Source organism: Podarcis raffonei, chromosome 16, assembly GCF_027172205.1.
Source record: "Podarcis raffonei isolate rPodRaf1 chromosome 16, rPodRaf1.pri, whole genome shotgun sequence".
NCBI lineage: Eukaryota > Metazoa > Chordata > Lepidosauria > Squamata > Lacertidae > Podarcis > Podarcis raffonei.
The window spans coordinates 9,837,033-9,860,586 of NC_070617.1; the positions used below are offsets into that span (position 1 = coordinate 9,837,033).

Below are 23,554 nucleotides of genomic sequence, written 5' to 3' on the forward strand. Positions count from 1 at the left end.
TCCAGGGAGTCTTCTCTTCTCATGAGGTGGCCAAAGTCTTGGAGCCTCAGCTTCAGGATCTGTCCTTCCAGTGAGCCCTCAGGGCTGATTTCCTTCAGAATGGAGAGGTTTGATCTTCTTGCAGTCCATGGGACTCTCCAGAGTCTCCTCCAGCACCAGAATTCAAAAGCATCCATTCTTCGGCGATCAGCCGTCTTTGTGGTCCAGCTCTCACTTCCATACATCACTACTGGGAAAACCATAGCTTTAAATATATGGACCTTTGTTGGCAAGGTGATGTCTCTGCTTTTTAAGATGCTGTTATGCACCTTACTGAAACCAATAAGGATTTTGCTGTATGTAATGGAACTAATATGAGTAACTAATGCCTTATCTCGGTGGGGAGGGGTGTTATGTATTGAAGTTCTCACCCTGGCCACCAGGGGTATTGTGCATATAGTTTTCACTTGGGTCCACGTCAGTTAATTTAGGCAGGAAACCCTGGGGTGTTGTTGCTACAATGTTGACAGCCAGCTGCCTATAAAAGCAGACCGGCTGAGCTGTTCAGTTCAGTTCAGTTCCAGCATACTTATAAAGAACTACTTGGAGAAATCTCTGTGTTGTCTGCTATGTCCACTCACTACTTAATATCTATGGAGAGCAGCCCATTTGGGAAAGGCTAACTGGTGGTACTGTGGGTTAAACCACAGAGCCTAGGACTTGCTGATCAGAAGGTTGGCGGTTCGAATCCCCGCGACGGGGTGAGCTCCCGTTGCTTGGTCCCTGCTCCTGCCAACCTAGCGGTTCGAAAGCATGTCAAAGTGCAAGTAGATAAATAGGTACCGCTCCAGCGGGAAGGTAAACAGTGTTTCTGTGTGCTGCTCTGGTTTGCCAGAAGCGGCTTAGTCATGCTGGCCACATGACCCTTGGCCAATAAAGCGAGATGAGCGCCGCAACCCCAGAGTCGGCCACGACTGGACCTAATGGTCCGGGGTTCCTTTACCTTTACCTTAACTGGTGGTATTATTAATAGATCTGTATTCCACTTTTCCTGCAAGGAGTTCAAGGTGGCATGCATTGTTATCTTTCTCCCTGTTTTATTCCCCCCCCCCCGCAAAAAAAAAATCCCCTGCAAGCTGAGAGACTGCCCAAAGTCACCAACTGAGTTTTATGGCCGAGTGGGGATTTGAACCCACGTTCCAGTCCAACATTCTAGAAACAGCGCCACATTGGCTCTCACATTCCTTGCTCTATCCATCACAAGGTCCTGTCTGCAAGGACAAATCTGGCACAGGTAAATATGACCTCCATGCAAGGCAATCTTCCCTCCCATTCACTCCTCTCCCTACTTACCGTATTTTTTGCTCTATAAGACGCACCAGACCACAAGACGCGCCTAGTTTTTGGAGGAGGAAAACAAGAAAAAAAATATTCTGAATCTCAGAAGCCAGAACAGCAAGAGGGATAGCTGCGCAGTGAAAGCAGCAATCCCTCTTGCTGTTCTGGTTTCTGTGATAGCTGCGCAGCCTGCATTCACTCTATAAGATGCACACACATTTCCCCTTACTTTTTAGGAGGGAAAAAGTGAGTCTTATAGAGCAAAAACTACGGTATATCAGCTGTAGTTGAGAAACATAAAATGCTAAAATGCAATACAGTGGTACCTCGGGTTACATACGCTTCAGGTTACATACGCTTCAGGTTACAGACTCCGATAACCCAGAAATAGTACCTCAGGTTAAGAACTTTGCTTCAGGATGAGAACAGAAATCGTGCTCTGGTGGCATGGCAGCAGCAGGAGGCCCCATTAGCTAAAGTGGTTCTTCAGGTTAAGAACAGTTTCAGGATAAGAACAGACCTCCAGAATGAATTAAGTACTTAACCTGAGGTACCACTGTACTTAACCCGAGGTACCACTGTACTTAACCCGAGGTACCACTGTATGTTTAAAAATAAACGCTAAAATACAATATGTTTAAGATCATTGAAACAACAACATTGCAGCATTAAATAATATTTTTTTAAAAACCACCCTTCACTATCCAACTTGCTAGGGATTTCTGTCTAACCACAGCAGGACCTAGCAAGGTCATTTGCACTCTTCATTTCATTCATAAGTTATTGTATTTTTATCCCAGCAGCAGGCTCAGGTCAGCCTACGCAAGTCTCTTTCCCCTTCCTGCGTTTTAGCTTCACAACAACCCTGCGAGGAAGGGTGAGCTGAGCAGAGCATCGTGACCAAATAGGGATCAAAAGCCAAGTTTCCTGCTCTCCCTGTCCCAACCCATTCTCCAAAGTGTGACCATTTTGCAGTTGGCAGGTGTATTGCATCTCATGGTGTTCTAGGATATCGAAACAACCTGTACTCTCTTTGGAAGCCTGGCCAATTCTCCTAGACATGGCTTCTGGTTCCGGTCTGCCTTAATGGAGGCAGCTCCCATGACAGCGGGAGATCCTTGGCAAAGAAAAAACAAGGATGATTGAGGATAATTATCCTTGCAAGTTCCCCCCCAGGACAGGGGGATGGGCTTCACTTGCAGTTTGTCTCGTTACTTGCCTCTCACTCTGGCATGGAATGAGTGGGGCAGGGAGGCGCTGATTGCAAAAGCACTTTGCCTGCCAAAAACCCTCCAACGCTGCCATTAAGAAGCAGAGGTTCTCCTGTGAATTGGAGCTTAATTTGGACTAAAGTACGGGCATGTGCTAGAAGAGATGAGATCATAAACTGCGGAACAGAACCAACTGCAAGGACTTTACGGTTTGAACTTGAGATCAGACTTCATTGGGTGCAAAAGACTGTGTCCGGTGAGGGGAGGCTACAGTTTCTTTATGTTAAGTTTTCTTCTCTACGTTTATGATTCGGCAACCCTCTTTTGAACATTAGTTCAAATTATATTTGTACAGTACTCAGAAGGGTGGTGGGAATGGGTGATTGGCAGTATCTGGCAACTTCTGTTTCAGTCATTCCCACCACCCTTCTGAGTAATACCCCTCCCCACCTTCTCACTATATAGAAGGATCTGGCAACTTCTGTTTCAGTGTATCTGAAGAAGTGTGCATGCACACGAAAGCTCATACCAAGAACTAACTTAGTTGGTCTTTAAGGTGCTACTGGAAGAAAAAAAAAATTTGTTTTGACTATGGCAGACCAACACGGCTACCTATCTGTAATTAAACAAAACTGTGTGTGTAAAAAAAAGGAAAAAGGGAGGGAAGCTCAATTTTGCGAAAAGTTTACGATGGAAACTTAGAGCCGACTCGTCCCCATCCTTTATTATTTATGGAGTGAACTGAATAACGCTAAGTGGACTTAGAATTTAATTCAGTTGGACGGAAGGATGACAGGAGTCTGCAAACTTGCCAAGGAACTGAGTCATCTGCAGTTTGACAGTTATTGAGTCATCTGCAGTTTGACAGACCACTCTTCTTCCCAGACTGAGAGGAAAAATGGCAAAAACAGGATATTCATTGGGACAGAGTGATTTTTGCAGCTGTTAAAGTTTCAAAACAATGAAGTATGGGACAGAGGGAGGGAGAAATTTCTGGAACAACAATGGGATATCAGCTCCACCCAAGGCAGGATGGATAATAGCAACAACCGAGGGGAAAACAGACATAACATTTTACAAGGACAGAAAGACTCTCCTCCCTGGAAGAGAGGGGAGTGGTTGTGGGCGGGAGCCCGAGCACCGCCCCTAGCCTCCACCTCTCCTGGCTGGCGCCCACGCCCCTCGACAGGCACCCAACCAGGTGCCTCCGAGGGGGCGTGCTCAGCAGCCTTTTGCTGCAGCGCCAGCCTCTCCCCGGCCTCATTCTTCGCCGTCGTCTCGTCGTGAGTCACCCACCCTCCACTCCCTTTGAGTTAGGGCTTAGGTCATTGGCCTTGCTATGGACCTTAGGTTGGTCGCCCTGGTTGTCCAGGGGGCCTGGTAGGAGTTTTTCCATTTGGCATTAGGCCTTTTGGTTTTTTCGCCTACCTCGTAGCAATCGTCACAACTTTTGTGGTATTGGTGGGTAGGTTAGGCATTGGAATAATGTGTTGTGGTGTGTCGAAGTGCTAGGTGTGGCCATCGCCTATGCCTTCAATTTTTGGGTATTCCGTTAAAGGAATCTGGCGGTCGTGTATTCTGTCCGATGCCTGCTTGGCGGGAGGCCATGGCACGACCCTCGGTGACATCAGGGGTGAGCCTATAGTTGGATTAGCATCAACAGGCTCCACCTTCTGGTGAATAAACCCACTTGTTTTAGAGATCCAATGCCTAAGCCAATACCTTTTCACTGCTGTAATCAATAAAGTTGTGGCCTTTCCTTGCCCATTAACCTTATATCATGTGTCCTTGTGTATTCATTTCACATTGCGGGGGTCGGGTCCTTGAACCACAAAGAATAATTGCCACACACAGGAAGAACAAGGATATAGTTTGAGTGCCTCACTTGTAGTTCCATAAATCATTTCATGTGTCAACACAAATAGTTTTTATATTATATTATATTTTATATTATATTGCAGTTGTTGTATAAGGCATTATTAGTTTGACAGGAATGTAATAGAAATTAATAAGATTTTGGAATGCAGAAATAAAGAAAATAATCGAAACCATCAGTTCTAGCATGCGGGGGGGGGCACTTTATCTAAATTATATATTCCGGCATTTGAACGATTGGTATTAGTAATTGTATTATAAATTGGTATTGTTATAATGAGGCTATTATTGGATTGTAACTGAAAATTAATAATAAAAAAATACTGTATTGGCCCGAATATAAGCCGCACCCACAAATAAGCCGCACCTTTAAAATTCAGGGAGGGGAAAAACAAAAACAAAATCCAAATATAACCCGCTCCCTTAAAATCCCGCAGGCACTCACACTCGTTCCGTTTTACCGTATGTCTGTTTCAGCAGCAACATCGTAAATGCCATTTTTTTGTAAAGTCACAAATTTAAGCTGCTCTTTTAACTTTTCATGGTCGGAATGGGGGGTGAGAGGAGTGTGGCTTATATATGGGAAAATACAGTATTATCAATTCTTGTTTGCACCTTGTTTCAGTTCCAGAAACCCCAGTGTACTCACCCCAGAGCTGTTCCGCCCAGAAATTCTTCCCTGCGACAATTCAGAAGGAGGCTTGTCCCTGGGGCCCTTGTGGCCATGCGAGAAGGTCAAATTGAGAAGGTGCTGTTTTTGGGTAGCAGGTGCTGCTCACAGCTCTTTGGTCACGGAAGACCAAAGGCTCTGAAGGCTGTATCTTTATAGGGATGTCTTTGGAGCCAGTAGGAACTGAGATAGAAATTCAGGCTCTTCAAGCTAGGTGGCATCTACAGTTAAAGAGGAGGATCCCCAGAAGTGAATTAATGTGAGACTGAGCGAGGAGATGATTCCAGGAATGTTTCATAACCTTCTAATTGCAATTTTGTTGTTGTCATCCATGGTCCCTGTGGCTCAGACACGTCACATGTAATATGGGTGACACCATCTGTTAATAATAATAATATTTTATTTATATCCCTCCCCAGCCGAAGCCGGGCTCAGAGTGGCTAACAACAGTAAAATGATACAACATTCTAAAACCATTTCATTATAAAATAAATTCAAATCAGATTAATGGCAACCACTGGGCTAGAGTTCTATGAGGATTGCCAAAGGAGGGGGTCAGGCTGTGCCTTGGCCAAAGGCCTGGTGGAACAGCTCTGTCTTGCACGCCCTGCGGAAAGATGTCAAGTCCCGCAGGGCCCTAGTCTCTTGTGACAGAGTGTTCCACCAGATCGGGGCCACAGCCGAAAAAGCCCTGGCTCTGGTTGAGGCCAGCCTAACCTCCCTGTGGCCTGAGACCTCCAATATGTTTTTGTTTGAAGACCGTAAGGTCCTCCGTGGGACATACCAGGAGAGGCGGTCCCGTAGGTACGAGGGTCCTAGGCCATATAGGGCTTTAAAGGTTAAAACCAGCACCTTAAACCTGATCCTGTACTCCACCGGGAGCCAGTGCAGCTGGTATAGCACCGGGTGAATGTGATCCCACAGCGAGGAAGAAGAGGAGGAGGAGTTTGGATTTGATATCCCGCTTTATCACTACCCTAAGGAGTCTCAAAGCGGCTAACATTCTCCTTTCCCTTCCTGCCCCACAACAAACACTCTGTGAGGTGAGTGGTGCTGAGAAACCAGAGAAGTGTGACTAGCCCAAGGTCACCCAGCAGCTGCACGTGGAGGAGCGGAGACCCGAACCCGGTTCCCTAGATTACAAATCTACCACTCTTACCACTACACCACACTGACCCCGTAAGGAGTCTCGCCACGGCATTCTGCACCCGCTGGAGTTTCTGGGATCAGTCTCAAGGGCAGCTCCACGTAGAGCGAGTTACACTAATCCAGTCTGGAGGTGACCGTCGCGTGGATCTGTAAGGATCTAGGGGGCATGTATTATTCCTGCATTGCAGGGGTTGGATTAGATTAACCTTGGGGTGCCATCCCATTCCACAATTCTGTGTTTCTATGTTTCTAATGTGAGGTCCAAAGCGCTTTTTGGTCCAGCCCAACAATTCCGAGGCCAAGTGAATTGGGGGGGGGGCAAGGTGTAGGTATGAGGGAATTGACACAAAATGGAATAAGTCCATAGCTGTCAAGTGTCCCTTATTTGAAACGCAATCTCATGGGAAATTTGAGCGATCTGTCATGAAACAACCCCCTTGAAAAAGATAACAGTGGTTACCGTATTTTTCGCTCTATAAGACGCACCTAGTTTTTGGAGGAGGAAAACAAGAAAAAAAATATTCTGAATCTCAGAAGCCAGAACAGGAAGAGGGATCGCTGCGCAGTGAAAGCAGCAATCCCTCTTGCTGTTCTGGCTTCTGGGATAGCTGCGCAGCCTGCATTCGCTCCATAAGACGCACACACATTTCCCCTTACTTTTTAGGAGGGAAAAAGTGAGTCTTATAGAGCACAAAACACGGTACTTTACTGGTTGTAAAGGCATCCCCATAAACAGTTGAAACTTCAGGGGATCCCAAAATTGAGGTCAACCACTGACAAGGTACCATAACCTCCAAAGTTTATCTGATGAAAATAGGGACGTCCTATTCAGTGATAATAACAGTAATGACAATGGTGTTGATAACAATAGTTTTTATTATTTGTACCCCACCCATCTGACTGGATTGTCCCAGCCACTCTGGGTGGCATTCAACACATATAAAAACATTAAACGTTAAAAAACTTCCCTCAGCAGGGCTGCCTTCAGATGTCTTCTAAAGGTTGCATAGTTACTTACCTCCTTGGCTCGGGGGTCGTATAACTCTATACCCTCCCACATTTCTCTGATGAAAATAGGGGCGTCACAGAGCTTGCCGATCAGAAGGTCAGTGGTTCGAATCCCCGCGACGGGGGGAGCTCCCATTGCTCGGTCCCTGCTCCTGCCAACCTAGCAGTTCAAAAGCACGTCAAAGTGCAAGTCGATAAATAGTGCGGGAAGGTAAATGGCGTTTCCATGCGCTGCTCTGGTTCGCCAGAAGTGGCTTAGTCATGCTGGCCACATGACCCGGAAGCTGTACGCCGGCTCCCTTGGCCAGTAAAGCGAGATGAGCGCCACAACCCCAGAGTCGGCCACGACTGGACCTAATGGTCAGGGGTCCCTTTACCTTTAAGGAAAAGCGGGACATTTGGGGTCAAATCAGAAACCGGTATGGCTTCTGTAAATCTGGGACTGTCCCTGGAAAATAGGGGCATTTGGAGGGTCTGATCTACACAAACATATCCTGTTCAGAGCCCACAAGTGTCAGACTGGGATGTGGAAGAGACTAGGATCAATTCCCCACTTGGCCATGTAGCTTGCAGGATGTGACTTTCGGCAAGCTGCTATGTCTCAACCTAAACTACCTCGCTAGGTGGTTGTGGAGATTAAAGGAGTGGGGGGAGAACATTTAGGCCATCTGGAGCTCCTGGGAGGAAAATGGCAGGACATGAATGCAATAAATAAAGGGATAAATATTCCCCATATGGTATATGAGGAAAACTGGAGGTTATCATTTAGGGTCTTTTTATTCCTAAAATGGTAAAGGTAAAGGACCCCTGAAAGTTGTGTCTAGTTGCAGATGACTCTGGGGTTGCGGCGCTCATATTGCTTTACTGGCCGAGGGAGCCGGTGTTTGTCCGCAGACAGTTTTTCTGGGTCATGTGGCCAGCATGACTAAACCGCTTCTGGCAGAGCAGCGCACGGAAATGCTGTTTACCTTCCCGCCAGAGTGGTACCTACTTATCTACTTGCACTTTGACTGTTGACTATTTGCAGTTTAGTAGCACTGCAGAGAGCTTGCTGGGGAGACCATGCATTAAAAAGGGACTCAAAAATAACTTAAACAAGGTTTCAATTACAAAAACAAAAACTCCTTATACACTAAATACATCAACAACAAACCAGACCCAACCACCAACCCATCCCCTAGGGTAATGTGTGAGCTAGGTGCTGCCCCTTATATACTACACCCAATTGCTGACACAGCTTAATCAATACAACTCAGCAGCACCTGCTATGTTTCACAGATGTAAAGCTGGGTCTCGTTATTTTGCTCTGGCCCCTTAAAGACATACATATCAGGTGGAACAATGATGAACCTTTACATTTAAAGAAACCATTCAAAATTAACGTGCTTTCGAACTGCTAGGTTGGCAGGAGCAATGGGAGCTCACTCCATCGCAGGGATTCGAACCGCCGACCTTCTGATCGGCCAGCCCAAGAGGCTCAGTGGTTTAGACGACAGCGCCACGGCCCCAGATAACCCCGCACACATTAGAGCTTCCATCCAATTAAATAATTTAATCTGATTAAATATGTATGTTTATGGTGATCATGGATTAATCTGCAGCTCACATGTAGATACATTTGCACATTAGGTAATATTCTGAAACCGGAAGCCAATTTCTATTCTGTGATGCTTTTGTGTATTCTTAGGTCTACTCTGCTTTGCACCGCGGACAGAATAATTGTCACACACAGGAAGAACGAGGATATAATTTGAGTGCCTTACTTGTAGCTTTATAAATCATTTAATGTGTCAACACGAATAAGAGTTATTAATATTGCAGTTGTTGTGTGAGGGAGTATTATTATGATGGAATGTAATTGAAATTAATAAGATTTTGGAACGCAGAAATAAAATCATCAAACCATTCATTCTAGAATGCGGGGGGGACGACCAAAATTATATAACTCGGTATTTGAATGATTGGTATTCGTAATTGTATTATAAATTGGATTTGAGGCTATTTGTTGTTGTTGTTTAGTCGTTTAGTCGTGTCCGACTCTTCGTGACCTCATAGACCAGAGCACACCAGGCACTCCTGTCTTCAATGGGGCTATTATTAGATTGTAATTGAAAACTAATAAAATTTATTTATTTTATTTAAAAAGTCTGTTTCGCCCTGCTTTATATGAGTTTTAAAAAACCCGCAAACACACACTTGCAAGTAAATTTTATACATTTTGTTCACAGTCTTTCCCTAATACAGTGCTTCCTTGGTACTTGAATGGCTTGGCTCCTGAACAAATCGGTTCCTGAACACCGCAAACCCAGAAGTGAGTGTTCCAGTTTGCGAACGTTTTTCGGAAGCTGAACGTCCGGTGTGGCTTCCGTGGTTTCCGAACGAGTGCAGGAAGCTCCTGCAGCCAATCGGAAGCCGTGCCTTGGTTTTTGAACTGTTTCGGGAGTCGAACGGACTCCCGGAATGGATTAAGTTCAAGAACCAAGGTACCATTGTACAGTATATACTTTCTTTGTATGCATCTCATCATGCATTTCCCATTAAGTATTGATTTTTGTGCAATTTTCTGGCATCAAATTTGCATCGTTAAAATTCAGAGAAATGTACCATCTGAGCGATTAGCTGCATTCCAACCGCCTATAAGACCAGGGACGGAAAGTTAGTTAGGTTCTTTTCAAAATGTAGATGCCAACAAGAAGAATTGGGGGTGATTGGTTTGGGGTTGTTCTTATTTTTATTATGTGTTTTGTGTTTTTTTATATTGTCATTTTGCGTTGTGAACCGCCCTAAGATCTACAGATGGTGAGCGGTACACAATTTTAATAAATAATAACAACAACAATAAAACAAAACAAAACGAAGAAGAGGAAGCAGACCGAACAAATCTTTGCTTGCTCCCTCCAGAAGGATATGAATCTTTGTTGTGGGTTAAGAATGAAAATACATGGGAGGAATTTTAATTGTGTGGTTTGAGCAGTTTTACATCCGTGGCTTCATTATTTAAAGTGGTATCATTAGTTTGCCTGCCTTGAGGGCAGATTTGTGTACCTTTGAGGTGGCAAAATGTCAGGGTCCTTTTCAACTCCAATCCCGTGATTCTATGATTCTATATTAAGGGAATGTAGGAAGGAACTAATACGTTGAATGCATACATAGCAACTTGTGTGCTCCTGCAATGACTCTTTTGTCTTTTAACAGGTGCATGAAAAGAAAACCAACCAACAGGTGAAGCTTTCTCCCTCCAACACAGAGGAAAGCTGCACCTGCTTAATTTCTGCCCATCCTCGAGTTGTCATACACACAAAAACCCTCCTAGAAAGAAAGGTTTATTATTTTGTTGTTTAGTCGTTTACTCAGTCATTATATTTCTTACCCGCCCTTCTTCACGAGATCTCAGGGCACGTTGCAGCAATCTAAATACTCAGTGTACGCAGTATTTAAAATGCCTAAAACAAATCTAGCCAAGTGGCTTAAGGTACATCTCAAAGATGAAAAGGTTTGTTTCATTTATTTATTTCATAAAAAATTTATACACCACATGATTTTCTGAACTGTTTTGAGGTTCCTTTTTGCTACAAAGAGCAAAGCAATAAAGCTAATGGCAAAAACTGTTAAAAGCAACTATTTGAATGAATGAATTTATTAATACGGTCACAGACCAGCGTCAACACACACAACATCACAGATCATAAAAAAATATCAGAAATACAAAGGACAATATGAATATAACAAAGATTTAAATATAAAAATTAAAATTAATTGTTAGCGTGCCCCCTGTAATTAACATTTAGGGGTTTGGTCATTATGGGATACCACTTGCTTCCTGCGATTGATTGCAGACGCACAGAATTTAGCGTCTATTTAATGACGCTATTTAATGACGCTATTTAATGACTACATTTAATGTAGTCTTGGGATTCTTGTCCTCTAGCAGTAGTTTTAAACTATGGTATTCCGATTCTTCCCTGGACTTTTGCAAAACAGGTGTAATAAAAGTCAAACGTATATCCTCATAAAGACGACAACGTAATAATACATGTGAAGCAGTTTCAACTTCCGAGCCACAAGGACAGACCCGTGCTGTGTATGGTTTACCCTCAAATCTGCCCTGAATTAAGGCAGAAGGGAGAACGTTAAATCTGGCGAGGGTAAAAGACCGTCTGTATTTGGGTACCTGAAGACCTGACAGATAGTTAGCTGGAGAGAAACCTCTCCCATGGTCCCTTATTGCTGGATGTTTGATCATTTAGCTCATGTGGCATTGTAATTCTATGTCCCAGATACGCTGGCGGATTGTAGTCCTAGCTTTCTCGAAGCCTGTCGCTATCAGGGTCTGCTGTGGGATCCCCAAGCCTTTAAGTTTTTCCAGCAGTGTAGCTTTCCATCTGGATTGGTAGGTATCTAATAAGGTTAAAGGTGCCAGCCCAACCGGGAAGAAAATAAGCTTTAGCCAATAATGGATCTTCAATATCCATATCCGAGTACTGATAGGAATTTGCCCAACCTCCAAACGTACCGCTATGTTGGATACGCAAGAGGGGATCCCCAGCAGGCAGCGGAAAAACTTAGTTTGGAATGCCTCTAAAAGAGTAAGGTTTTTAAAGCTGCAGATCTGGGATCCATATAACAATTGTGATAGTATTTTGGCAGCAAAGACCTGGGAGGCTGCCGGTATGTGTTGGCCCCCTTTCCCATAAAAGAATCTTATTAACGCTTTGGTAGATCTTTCTGCATTTGCAATAGTATTATTAATCTGAAAGCGCCAGGAGCCCCTTTCTTGAAAGGTTACACCCAGGTATTTAAAGGTTGCTACCTGTTCTATTGAGCGATTGTCTATTCTCCATTTGTGCCTCCTCCTTTTTTTAGAGAACACCATGACTTTGGATTTGTTGTAGTTAATTGTTAGTTGTTCGATGCTGCAATATTTGGTAAAAGATCTCAAAAGTTTTCTTAATCCAACACAAGAAAAAGAAATTAAAACTGTGTCATCCGCATATAAAAGGACCGGGAGGGGCGTACCAGCCAATTTGGGGGGATGGGCATTTTCTTTCTCCATATTTCCTACTAGCGAGTTGATATAGAAGTTAAATAAAGTAGGCGCAAGGACACACCCTTGCCTAACCCCCTGATGGATTTGGATTTCCTTGGATAGGTGGCCCTGTCGGTCACACCTTACCCAGATCCGTGTATTTTCATATAGACTGTGGATGAGATACAGTAGGTGTTTGTTTATATTTGCGGCACTTAGCTTTCCCCAAAGACTGTCCCTCAGTATTAAATCAAAAGCAGATTTGAAATCTATAAAAGCCACGTATAGGGAACCTCCTTTTCTTGATGTATATTTCTCGGCAAGATGTTGGAGAACAAGGCCCTGGTCTAAGGTTGACCGATTTGCCCTAAAACCCGCCTGTGCTTCTGAAAGAATGTGGTTTTGTTCCAACCAGTCCACTAATTTATCGCATAGGTGGGCAGCATACAATTTGCTAATGATACTTAGGAGGCTAATTGGCCTGTAATTAGCCGGATCTGATCGGCTCCCTTTCTTGAATAAAGGGATGATGATTGCTAATCCCCAGTCCTCAGGGATAGTGGCCGATTGATCTATGCTGGTGAATAGGGCAGCTAGCACAGGGGCCCACCATTCAACATTAGCCTTAAGGAGTTCCGGTGTAATATTGTCTACGCCGGGTGCTTTTCCAGGTTTAAGGGATTGGATGAGCCTATAGATCTCTTCAGTTGCTACTGGGGGCCATTCGACACCAATATCACTCGAAGCTGGGGGCATGGCCTGCAGATGTTGATTTGATGTATATAAAGATGAAAAGTAAGCCTCCCAAATCCCAACTGGTATAGTATAATCAATTTCAATCGGGGAGTCTTGCCAACTTTTCGCAACTATTTTCCAAAAAGTGGCTGGGTCTTTCCTTCGAGAGGCCTCTAATAAGCGTTGCCACTCCCCTCTTTGGGCCTGAAGCTTTTTCTTTTTAATCAGATCTTTATATTTGCGTTTGGCTTCGAACCATTCCGCAGGAAGCAAGGGTAAGTTCGCTGATTTGTAATTCCTGTACTTATCCAACAAAGAACACTTCATAGCAATACATTCCTGATCAAACCAAAGTTTGGATTTGTTGAGGAATAAAGATTGGCGCGAAGTCTTTTTTTGGGTCAGGTGGGGTTGCAAAAGTGAGATCAGATCCTGGAACAAGATTATTCTAGATTCAGAACATGGTGAGTTTAAGAGATTATCTCTTCTCATGAGGAATATGTCCGAGTATAGCCTTTCAGATGTTTTGGCATTCAGCTTTTCGGACCATCTAATACGCGAGTATCTCAACTCCATGTTGGAGGACCTGGGGGCTTCAAGTTTATCGTTGCAAAATAAATCTTTTCTTGCATCCAGGAGGAGGCAGAGCGGTAAGTGATCACTATCAACCCTCTCCTCCACTTTGCACTCAAGGGCTCTATTTAGGAGATTAAATGATACCATAACATAGTCGATAGTGGAAGCTCCTGCATTTGATATAAAAGTAAATTCCCCACAAGTCTCCCCATTCTTGCGCCCATTTAGTATGACCAGGTCCAGCTTGTTAGAAAGACGCAATAGGCACAGACCTGCATAATAACATCCCTTGTCTTTTGAGAGTCTGGTGGGTATAAGATGGTTTTCTTCCACGATGGGTGGCGAGTCGTGGAAGTGTGCATACAGTGCTTCATCAGACTGGCCAATTCTGGCATTAAGATCACCAGCCACTAGCACTGAAGCTGCAGGGGTTTGAGTCATCAAACCATCAATGTATGTTTCCAGCCCATGCCAGGTGTTTTTAATCAGCTGCTTGCCTCTTTGGGGGGGAAGATATACGGTACATTAATCAGTAGCAGGGTGAAGAATCTACTTTTCACTAGTAAGGCCATAGCCAGATGTTTCAGTGTCTCTAACTTTACTAACTCGCCCTCAACCTTGTAGATATTAAAATGCCTAGGCCACCCTTGACTCTCCCCCCTTTAGTGCTTGGGGATCCCGTGAGGGACATTGAGGAAAAGCCGTTAACTTCTAGGTCCCCTGTGAGCCATGTCTCCTGTAAAAATACTATGTCGTAGCCTTGGATAAATTTAGCAAAGGATGGATCAGCTGCCTTTTTTCCCCAACCTGCGATATTCCATGATAAAAAGCTAAGGTTGGCTTTACCAAGATCCACTCCTTGTCAATTATCTTCCAAGGTACTGTTGGAGTTTACCATTCTACATGGCAGCCGACTATCATCCTTACATATCTCATTTTGGACCAGAAGCCTGGTGAAGTTTCCTTAGGCATGTTTTTCCCTATAGGGAGCGATGCATTGTTCTCCTCTGTGAGTTGTACTTTCTTGATTGCAGGTAGATTAATCTCTGCTTTTATCTGAAGGTTACGTGGTCGACGAGCCGCTGAATCGAGTTCTTGTGAGATGATCGTTTTGGAAGGGCTCTTGCTCTTTCTTTGGACATCCACCTTGGTTTCCTTATATAACTCTTTCCCGGCCAACTTATTTCTTAGCGTTTCTAATCTTTCTAGGATTTCAGCTTGTATTAAAGGTGGGAATGTCCAGAATTGACTAATTAAGGTATTTTCTTCAAAGGAGAAATTGTGTGTAGGGGTATCCAGTTCGTGAGGCGACTGGTGGTTATTCTGATAATCAGCTTTATTGTTTTCCACCACCTTTGAATAGATGTCTTTCTTATTTGATTTGATGAGGTGCGAGGGGGGGCCGGGCACTTTGAATAGGCGAGTCACTGTCAGGCCCACCCTTTGCAGCTTCTCCTTATTAATTAATATTTGTTTTGCGGTCGAGTCATCTTTAAATGTCAGCATCACTCGATTATACTTATTGTCATTTGGGAGAAAATCTGCCTTGATAATGTTACCTTGTAGTAGGAGGCCTCTGAGTACTAAGTCAATTTTTTTAAATATATACGTTCTTTGTTGGTCCAGTGAATGTAATTCTGTACGGTAGTACGTAGGGCAAATAACCAATCTGCTTCTATTGAGGATCAGCGTTTGATTGTTCTGAGTTATCTTATTGCGAACGGGGGTGATAGTCTCCACAGTAGCAGAGGGGGTTTGCCGGTCTTTATCTAATTGTTCGTTCCGATCTTTCGTTGATTGAGGATTAGGGGGTTGTGATGCGCTTGTCACTTTAGGTTGCTGGATAATGCTCTGTTTTGGGGTCACGGGTTTAGTATTCTTTATATTTGATTCCTTTATTGTGGGATTCTCCAGGAGCTTGAATAACTTAGAAAAATTCAATTTCTTAGTTCGTGTATGACTCTTAGTCCGCCTTCCCACTTTTATGTTTTTAGACTTCTTCTTGTGAAATAGGTGTATTCTTTGGTGGCGATGCTTCTTTTTAGGTGAGGAGTGTGTGACTCGACTGTTGGTAGACATGGGAGTGGCTCTCTTTGGGACCTTCTCTGAGATATTGGGCTCTGTTGGAATTTCGGCCGCTGGAGTAGGGGTGTGTGAGATTGCTCCCTTCCTGATAAGCTCTGTCAGGCTTACTAGCAGACCCACGCATTCCGTAAGAAAGTTCCTGATTGGTCTTAATTCTTTATTTATGTGCATTTGGCATTCTTTCATCATTTCATTGAAAAGCCCAATCAGGACACAGATGCTGCTGTGTCCCAGCAGGCTCCTTTTAGCTGGCTTGGATTTTCCTCTGTTCTCGTCACACTTGAGGGTTCCATCCTAGCCTTTTCGCTGGGGCTGGCTGCATTGACTGATCCATCTAGTGTGACTTCCAAGCGTTTCAAATTTCGTTCTTGATCATGTTCTACGAGAGTGTCGGTAGCACTAGATTGGGAGACTATCTGAGCCACCTCCATTGCCAGACTGATCCCCTCTCTCTCCTCACCAATATCAGGTTCCTTCCCATACCATGTTCGGTCAATAGACCAATCGTGGAGAAGTGGGGGCTCGGAGCATGTGGGCGTTTTTGTTTCAGGCTTAAAATAATGCAAAATTTTCGTCTGCGAGGTTGCTGGTGGTGATTCAACCCTCTGCGTTGGGGAGACGCCCAGAACTTTACATTTCTGTCTGGTGAGCACCATCCCCGTAGAGTATATGGAGTTATATGGGATATGTGGATGTGAGGATAGCACCGCTTCGTCCCAATTAGACAAGCTGGAATTAGCACTCCTCTCATTAAATAACGCTCTCCCCAGAAGCTCCACGTCTAGTTAATTAATTAGAAGTGGCTGTGGTCCACTGCATGCCAGACTTTCCGACAGTTCACAGTCTAGCGGTCAGAGATAGAGGGGGATAGATGGAATAGATTTTTACAGCGGCATTACTTACAGCGACCGTGGCAGATGAAACGTTGAGGGGAGGAGGGCGATGAAATCCTATCTGGCTTAAACCGCCATCTTACTTGCCGAAGAAACTATCTCCAAGGTAGGCAAGTAATTAAGACCAATTTGCTGAGCTCCTTTGCCGTGGTGGTCATCTGGCTGGGCACTGAACACAGGGCGAACTCTCCCTCTCCGGCAGCCTCCTTTGTCTAGCTCCCTTTCTGCACCGGCGTCCTGTCACGTTGGGTCTCGGCTCCCCTCCCCGCAGCTCCAGGGATGGCAGACGGCTTCAACTTTCAGTTTGAACTAGTGCCAGGTCTCCCTGACCCTATGTTAGTCTAAGTTTTTAGCCAGGAATCAAAGCAGGCAATCAATCACAGGAGCCGCTTCTTTAGGCATTTGTTAATGGGGAAGGGCAGCGTGGTCAGTAGCACAGCAACAAGCCAGTAAAACAATAAAACGTTAACTAAGAAAAACAGAGGCAGTGGTGAGGTGATAAGGCAGCCAATAAATCATTAAAACTGTAAAATTAGAGTCCAGGAAGGCTAAAAAACTACTTAAAATCTTAATTGAAGGCAGGCGAACCTGACTATGCTGCTACCTCCGTCGCCATCTTACCGGAAGTCAAAGCAACTATTTAGAACATATTTTTTTAAAAATCAGACATAAATTAAAAATGGGTAGGGCTCCTTCCTCCCTCAACTGGCAGATAGTGAGAAGGACAAAAGCCAGAGTTTAGAGCAGAGATTTGAATAATAAAATCTAAGAATTGTAGAGTTGGAAGGGACCCCGAGGGTCATCTAGTTCAACCCCTTGCAATGCAGGAATCTCAGCTAAAGCATCCATGACAGACGGCCATCTAACCTCTGCTTTAAAATCTCCAAAGGAGGAGAATCCACCACCTTCTGAGGAAGACCATTCCGCTGTTGAACAGCTCTTTCTGTCAGAAAGTTCTTCCTGATATTTAGTCGGAATCTCCTTTCTTTGTAACTTGAAGCCATTGCTTCAGGTCCTAGTCTTTGGAGCAGGAGAAAACAAGCTTGCTCCATCTTCCATGGGACAGCCCTTAAGATGTTTGAAGAGATGGCTCTCATATCTCCTCTCAGTCTCCTCTTTACCAGGCTAAACGTACCCAGCTCCTTCAACCGTTCCTCATCTGGCTTGGTTTCCAGACCCTTGATCATCTTGGTCACCCTCCTCTGCACACCTACCAGCTTATCAATCTCCTCCTTAAATCGTGGCGCCCAGAACTGGACGCGGTACTCCTGGTGTGGTCTGAGAAAGGCAGAACAGAGCAGTACTATGACTTCCCTTGATCTGGACACTGTCGGGATCTCCGCTCAGCCAAGCTGATAAAGCTCATTTTCCTCCAGCCGAGTCCTCCGACGATAATTAACAACCTGAGCCTTTGTTGAGGCCTCAGGCACATTCCCGTTCAGCAGAGTTTCCAGCACAGGGAAGTGATGAGATTTATGGCTACATCGCTATGCTTTATTTCTTACTACGCAGACAGCAAAGAAATAATCATCCTCTCTCTATGAAAGCAGAGAGCAACTGAAAACAAAGGAACAGGAAACCAGTAAACATCACATCCGTCTCCTGTCTTCCGTGAGACTTCCAACAGCCTGGACTGTATCTGGAATGTAAACAGAGTCTTGTGACTCTAAGCAGCTGCACAGTGGCAAAACAGAAACTAACAGACACATCCGTGAGAATGAAAAATACTCTGGAACAGTGCTCATGCGATTATGTAGTCACTGTTCCAAAGAATTTTTCATTCTCATGGCTATTATATCAATTTGAAAAAAGATTGGTCAATGAAGAAATTACACATCTTACGAGTGTTTGTTGAACTAACTGGCTGATGAAGAACTGAACGAAACAGTAGTTGCTATCCGGAAACACTGTTCATCAGAGTTCAGAGTTGGACATCAGAATTGGACATTTGCTGATTATACAAACCTTTACAAGCTTGATCTCTGCAGGGTAAAGTCTGGCACCGTGACTTATTCAAGGACTTTCAGAGACTTCAGTTTGATAGTTTTGATGTTTTGCATTATTCCATAAAGTTTTCTACACTGTAATTGTTTCTGGCCATTGTGTTGCTTTCGATTTTGCTGAGGCATCATGTCTTCACCTGGCACTTTGTTTAGTTTTAAACTCTCTATCAGATATTTTATCTCTACAGGGGTCACCGCTTGCCACTCTGGTAAATTTGACTGATTGATCATCACCTCTGCATCGGGTGATTACCCTGTCTGTTCTCCAAAATGTTCAGCGTAGTAATCCACCCAACGTTGTACTGATATGGTGGCTTCTAGTGTTGATCTTGATTCATCCATGCCCTGAGATACCAGAAGCCAAAACTTCTCTCTTTGCTCAGCCACTGCCAGCGCTAGTTCCTGCCACTGGCTTCTCACACAGCTTGCTTTCTTGTTCTTGAGGATTTTCTTATATGCTACTCTGCTCCTTTCCAGATTTCCTTTATTGGTTTCGGAAGGTTTCCCCCGATAGATTCTAATAGCTCTTCAGATCTTTCTAATAGATCTTTCTTTGCTTCCTTGCATTGCTCGTCAAACCAAACCCCCTGATTTCCCTGTATACAATTTGTGGCCTTGGCCTTAGCTAACTAGGGTCTGAAGAGTGTACTGATTTGTTGAGATGTTTATGAGGCGCTGTTGTAGGCTCTTCATTAAATCACTCTCCAAGATCCTATGTATTTCATCATTCACCTTCATGTTGGCTATTTGCAGTTTAGTTGCGCTGCAGAAAGCTTGCTGGGGAGACCACGCTTTACAAGGAACTCAAAAATAACTTTATCAAGGTTTTAATAACAAAAACTAAAACTCCTTTTACACTAAATATATCAACAAGCATGACCCAACCACCGACCCCCCCCCCAGGGTACTGAGAGAGCTAGGTGCTGCTCTTTATATACTATACCCAATTGCTGACACAGCTTAGTTATCACAACTCAGCAGCACCTGCTATACTGTTTCACAGCTGTAAAACTGGGTCACGTTATTTGCTCTGGCCGTTAAAGACATACACATCTTGTGGAACAATAATGAACCTCCACATTTAAAGAGACCATTCAACACTTCAAAGACCATTTCACTCTTGACGTGCCCGACGATTCGCCAACTGAACACGTTGTCTCTGCAGGGAGCTGACAATCCAGGTAAGGAGCTAAAGTAACTAAAAGCAGGAAATGGTCGCTTTCGGTTCTTACCAACACATCTGCTGTTTTCACCAGGCTGAAAAGTGGTGGTGAACCCATAAAGTAAGTCTATGGCACTTCCTCCCCTACTGTGTAAAAAGGTAAGTTGGCCCTTAGAGGCGTCAGCTGGGCATCCATTTAATGTTAGAAAATCATGCAGAAAAGCCCATTCTAGAAGTTTCAGTCCTTGAGGGTTAACTTTCTTATCCATGGAAGTGCGAGTAAAGGGGAAAATGTCATTCAGATCTATTCCTTGTGATGTTAGGCTTCCTTCTGAGCCATCCCCAATGCAGGCGTTGAAGTCCCCGCATAGTAGAATTCGGGCAGCTGGACATTTACAGTGGTACCTCGCAAGACGAATGCCTCGTAAGACGAAAAACTCGCAAGACGAAAGAGTTTTTCGTTTTTTGAGTTGCTTCGCAAGATGAATTTCCCTATGGTCTTGCAAGTTTGTTTCCTTTTTCTTAAAACCATTAATACCCAGGGTGCATTGCTTGAAGAGGTGCAGTTGCCACTTGACTTCGAGGAGCAACTCATAGCACACGTTGTGGTAGCCTTTTTTTGAGGTTTTTGAAGACTTTAGTGATCCGTGCTTCGCAAGACGAAAAATTTGCAAGACGGAAAATTCGCAAGGCGAAAAAACTCGCAGAATGAATTAATTTCGTCTTGCAAGGTACCACTGTAATATTTATTTGCTCTATAAGACTTGTTCAGTTTTATAATCACAACAAGGCTGTGAGGTCGACTAGGCTGAGAGGCTGCATGAATCATTTGCTACCTGATAAACATTTATTGCTTGTAGCCAGAGGCCATTCCAAATAGGGCAGAATGCCTATTAGCACAGACATAGAACCATGCATAAACATACTCTCTGTTTAAAATGCAATCAAAATTAAAATGAACCTTAAAACCTCCTGGGTTTTACTCTTTAAGATGTTGTTGTTGTTTAGTCATTTAGTCGTGTCCGACTCTTCGTGACCCCATGGACCAGAGCACGCCAGGCACTCCTATCTTCCACTGCCTCCCGCAGTTTGGTCAGACTCATGTTTGTAGCTTCGAGAACGCTGTCCAACCATCTTGTCCTCTGTCGTCCCCTTCTTCTTGTGCCCTCAAATCTTGTGCCCTCAGATGTAGCTTGCTCAAATCAATGAGTCAGCTTTTCAAACTGAGATTCTCACTGCAGTTGCCAACAGCACAACTTGACACTCATGACTCATGTACACATGACTGTTGGATGACTCAGAAAACTGCTGTGTATTTTGAAACTAGCTTCCCACATCCAAATCCTGACACACTGAGTACTTACAGGCTATGGCATTGGTAGGCAAACTAAGGCCCGGGGGCTGGATCCAGCCCAATCGCCTTCTAAATCCGGCCAGCGGATGGTCCAGGAATCAAGTGTGTTTTTCCGTGAGTAGAATGTGTGCTTTTATTTAAAATGCATCTCTGGGTTATTTGTGGGGTTATTTGTAGGAGTTCGTTCATATATATTTTTCAAAATATAGTCCGGCCCCCCACAAGGTCTGAGGGATAGTGGACCGGCCCCCTGCTGACATGAGCCAACAGTGTGACGCGGCAGCTAAAAAAGCCAATGCAATTCTGGGCTGCATCAATAGGAGTATAGCATCTAGATCAAGGGAAGTAATAGTGCCACTGTATTCTGCTCTGGTCAGACCTCACCTGGAGTACTGTGTCCAGTTCTGGGCACCACAGTTCAAGAAGGACACTGACAAACTGGAACGTGTCCAGAGGAGGGCAACCAAAATGGTCAAAGGCCTGGAAACGATGCCTTATGAGGAACGGCTAAGGGAGCTGGGCATGTTTAGCCTGGAGAAGAGGAGGTTAAGGGGTGATATGATAGCCATGTTCAAATATATAAAAGGATGTCACATAGAGGAGGGAGAAAGGTTGTTTTCTGCTGCTCCAGAGAAGCGGACACGGAGCAATGGATCCAAACTACCAGAAAGAAGATTCCACCTAAACATTAGGAAGAACTTCCTGACAGTAAGAGCTGTTCAACAGTGGAATCTGCTGCCAAGGAGTGTGGTGGAGTCTCCTTCTTTGGAGGTCTTTAAGCAGAGGCTTGACAACCATATGTCAGGAGTGCTCTGATGGTGTTTCCTGCTTGGCAGGGGGTTGGACTCGATGGCCCTTGTGGTCTCTTCCAACTCTATGATTCTATGAAAACGTTTGCTGACCCCTGGGCTATGGTTTCCAGTGCAGTTTTAAACTCTGCAGCTTTAAAGCTCTGGCTCCAGCTCTCTGACGAAGCCTGAACAGCCTCTCAGGGCGAGTGTAATGGCGGACAGAATAGCCAACTGTTGTTTCCCTACTCTCTGCCATCCTTCTGTTGTTTTCCTACCACGTCATTTTTTAAATTCCCACCACGTTTTCCCAGTTTGTTTGTTGTCCGCCTGCATAAGGTTGCTGATTGCATAGGAAAAGCGAGCGGAAGTGGCGGTCTCACTGCATATGCATCATATGTGATGTATTAAAATAGGGCTGGGTAAGAGATTACAGCTGTGTGTTCCAAAACTACGGTGCAGTGCAATTCACCTGGGTTTGACTTCCTGGCCAGTTTCCCCTGTTCTGCCTTCCTGCCTGATGGGCAGGGAGGAAACTGGAGACAATTTTCCTCCACCGCCCAGCCAATGTGAATATTATTAGGAAGTAAACAAACAAAATGTCCTCAGTGCAGCAGTTTCAGTGTTTGTGAAAATTCCATGACATCACAGCTAATCAGGAAATAGCCGAGTTTTAGTTGGTTTAGCTGTGTGTATATCACAATTCCACGGGAGCAAAGGAAAGACACAATATGTGCTACTGGTGGAGAAGTCGAGTTGCTTTTATTTCTTTTAAAAAAGTTTCTAGTCATTATGGTTGCGATGGAATGCTTAAAAGGCAGTGTTTTTTTATTTAAAAATGTTTAGGGGTACTCTCATTTTGACTCAAGAAAATCAGCATTTTATAGTTCAAATCGGGAGAGATAAATACAGTAAATGGAAAAAAGGACAAAGATTCACACAACGTTCAGGGGTATGCTTATCCCTGTGTACCCCCAGAAAAAAGGACTGCTTAAAGGTGTGGGGCCAATGCTTGCTGTAATCTCAGAAGGGTGACTGCATGCCTCCTTTCAATGACCAGAACCAGAAGAAATTGAACTAATTAAAATTACAGAGTACAGTGGAACCTCGGTTTTCGAATGTAATCCATTCTAGAAGTCCGTTTGACTTCCAAAACGCTCGAAAACCGAGGATCAAAGGGCTGGCTGCAAAGTGAATGGAAAAATAATGAAAAACGTGCCTTAGAAGCCATTCGATTTCCAAGGTGCATTCGAAAACGTAAGCATTCACTTAAACAAATACATGTGCATTTGTTCTTTTATTTTCTGGTGATGAACTGGTTTAATGCTACATCCTGATTAAAGTAATGCCTGTCAAGTTCTCTTGTTGTAAAATAAAAATAAAAAAGTAAAAAAGCAAGCATTCACTTCTGGGTTTTCGGCATTTGGCTTCCAAAATGTTCGGCAGCTGAGACGTTTGAAAACCGAGGTTTGAATGTTTTGTTTGTTTGTTTTTTAATGCAGGCCAAAGATGCAAAATGAGAGATGGAAATGAGGGATGTTATGAAAGGCTTAGAGTACAGTGGTACCTCGGGTTACAGACACTTCAGGTTACAGACTCTGCTAACCCAGAGATAGTACCTCGGGTTAAGAACTTTGCTTCAGGATGAGAACAGAAATCACACAACAGCAGCACAAGGCCCCATTAGCTAAAGTGGTACCTC

General features: G+C 44.1%; 1 protein-coding gene across 1 annotated transcript in view; it reads right to left on the reverse strand.

Annotated features, from left to right (window-relative positions):
• Positions 1-5,296, reverse strand: part of LOC128403326 (lysosomal acid glucosylceramidase-like) — a 44,716-nt gene extending 39,420 nt beyond the window's left edge. Inside the window, exon 1 of the mRNA XM_053368013.1 lies at positions 5,053-5,296. The gene's annotated coding sequence lies outside the window, so the exon portion shown is untranslated. The remainder of the gene's footprint in view (positions 1-5,052) is intronic.
• Between the last annotated feature and the right edge of the window lie 18,258 nt (positions 5,297-23,554).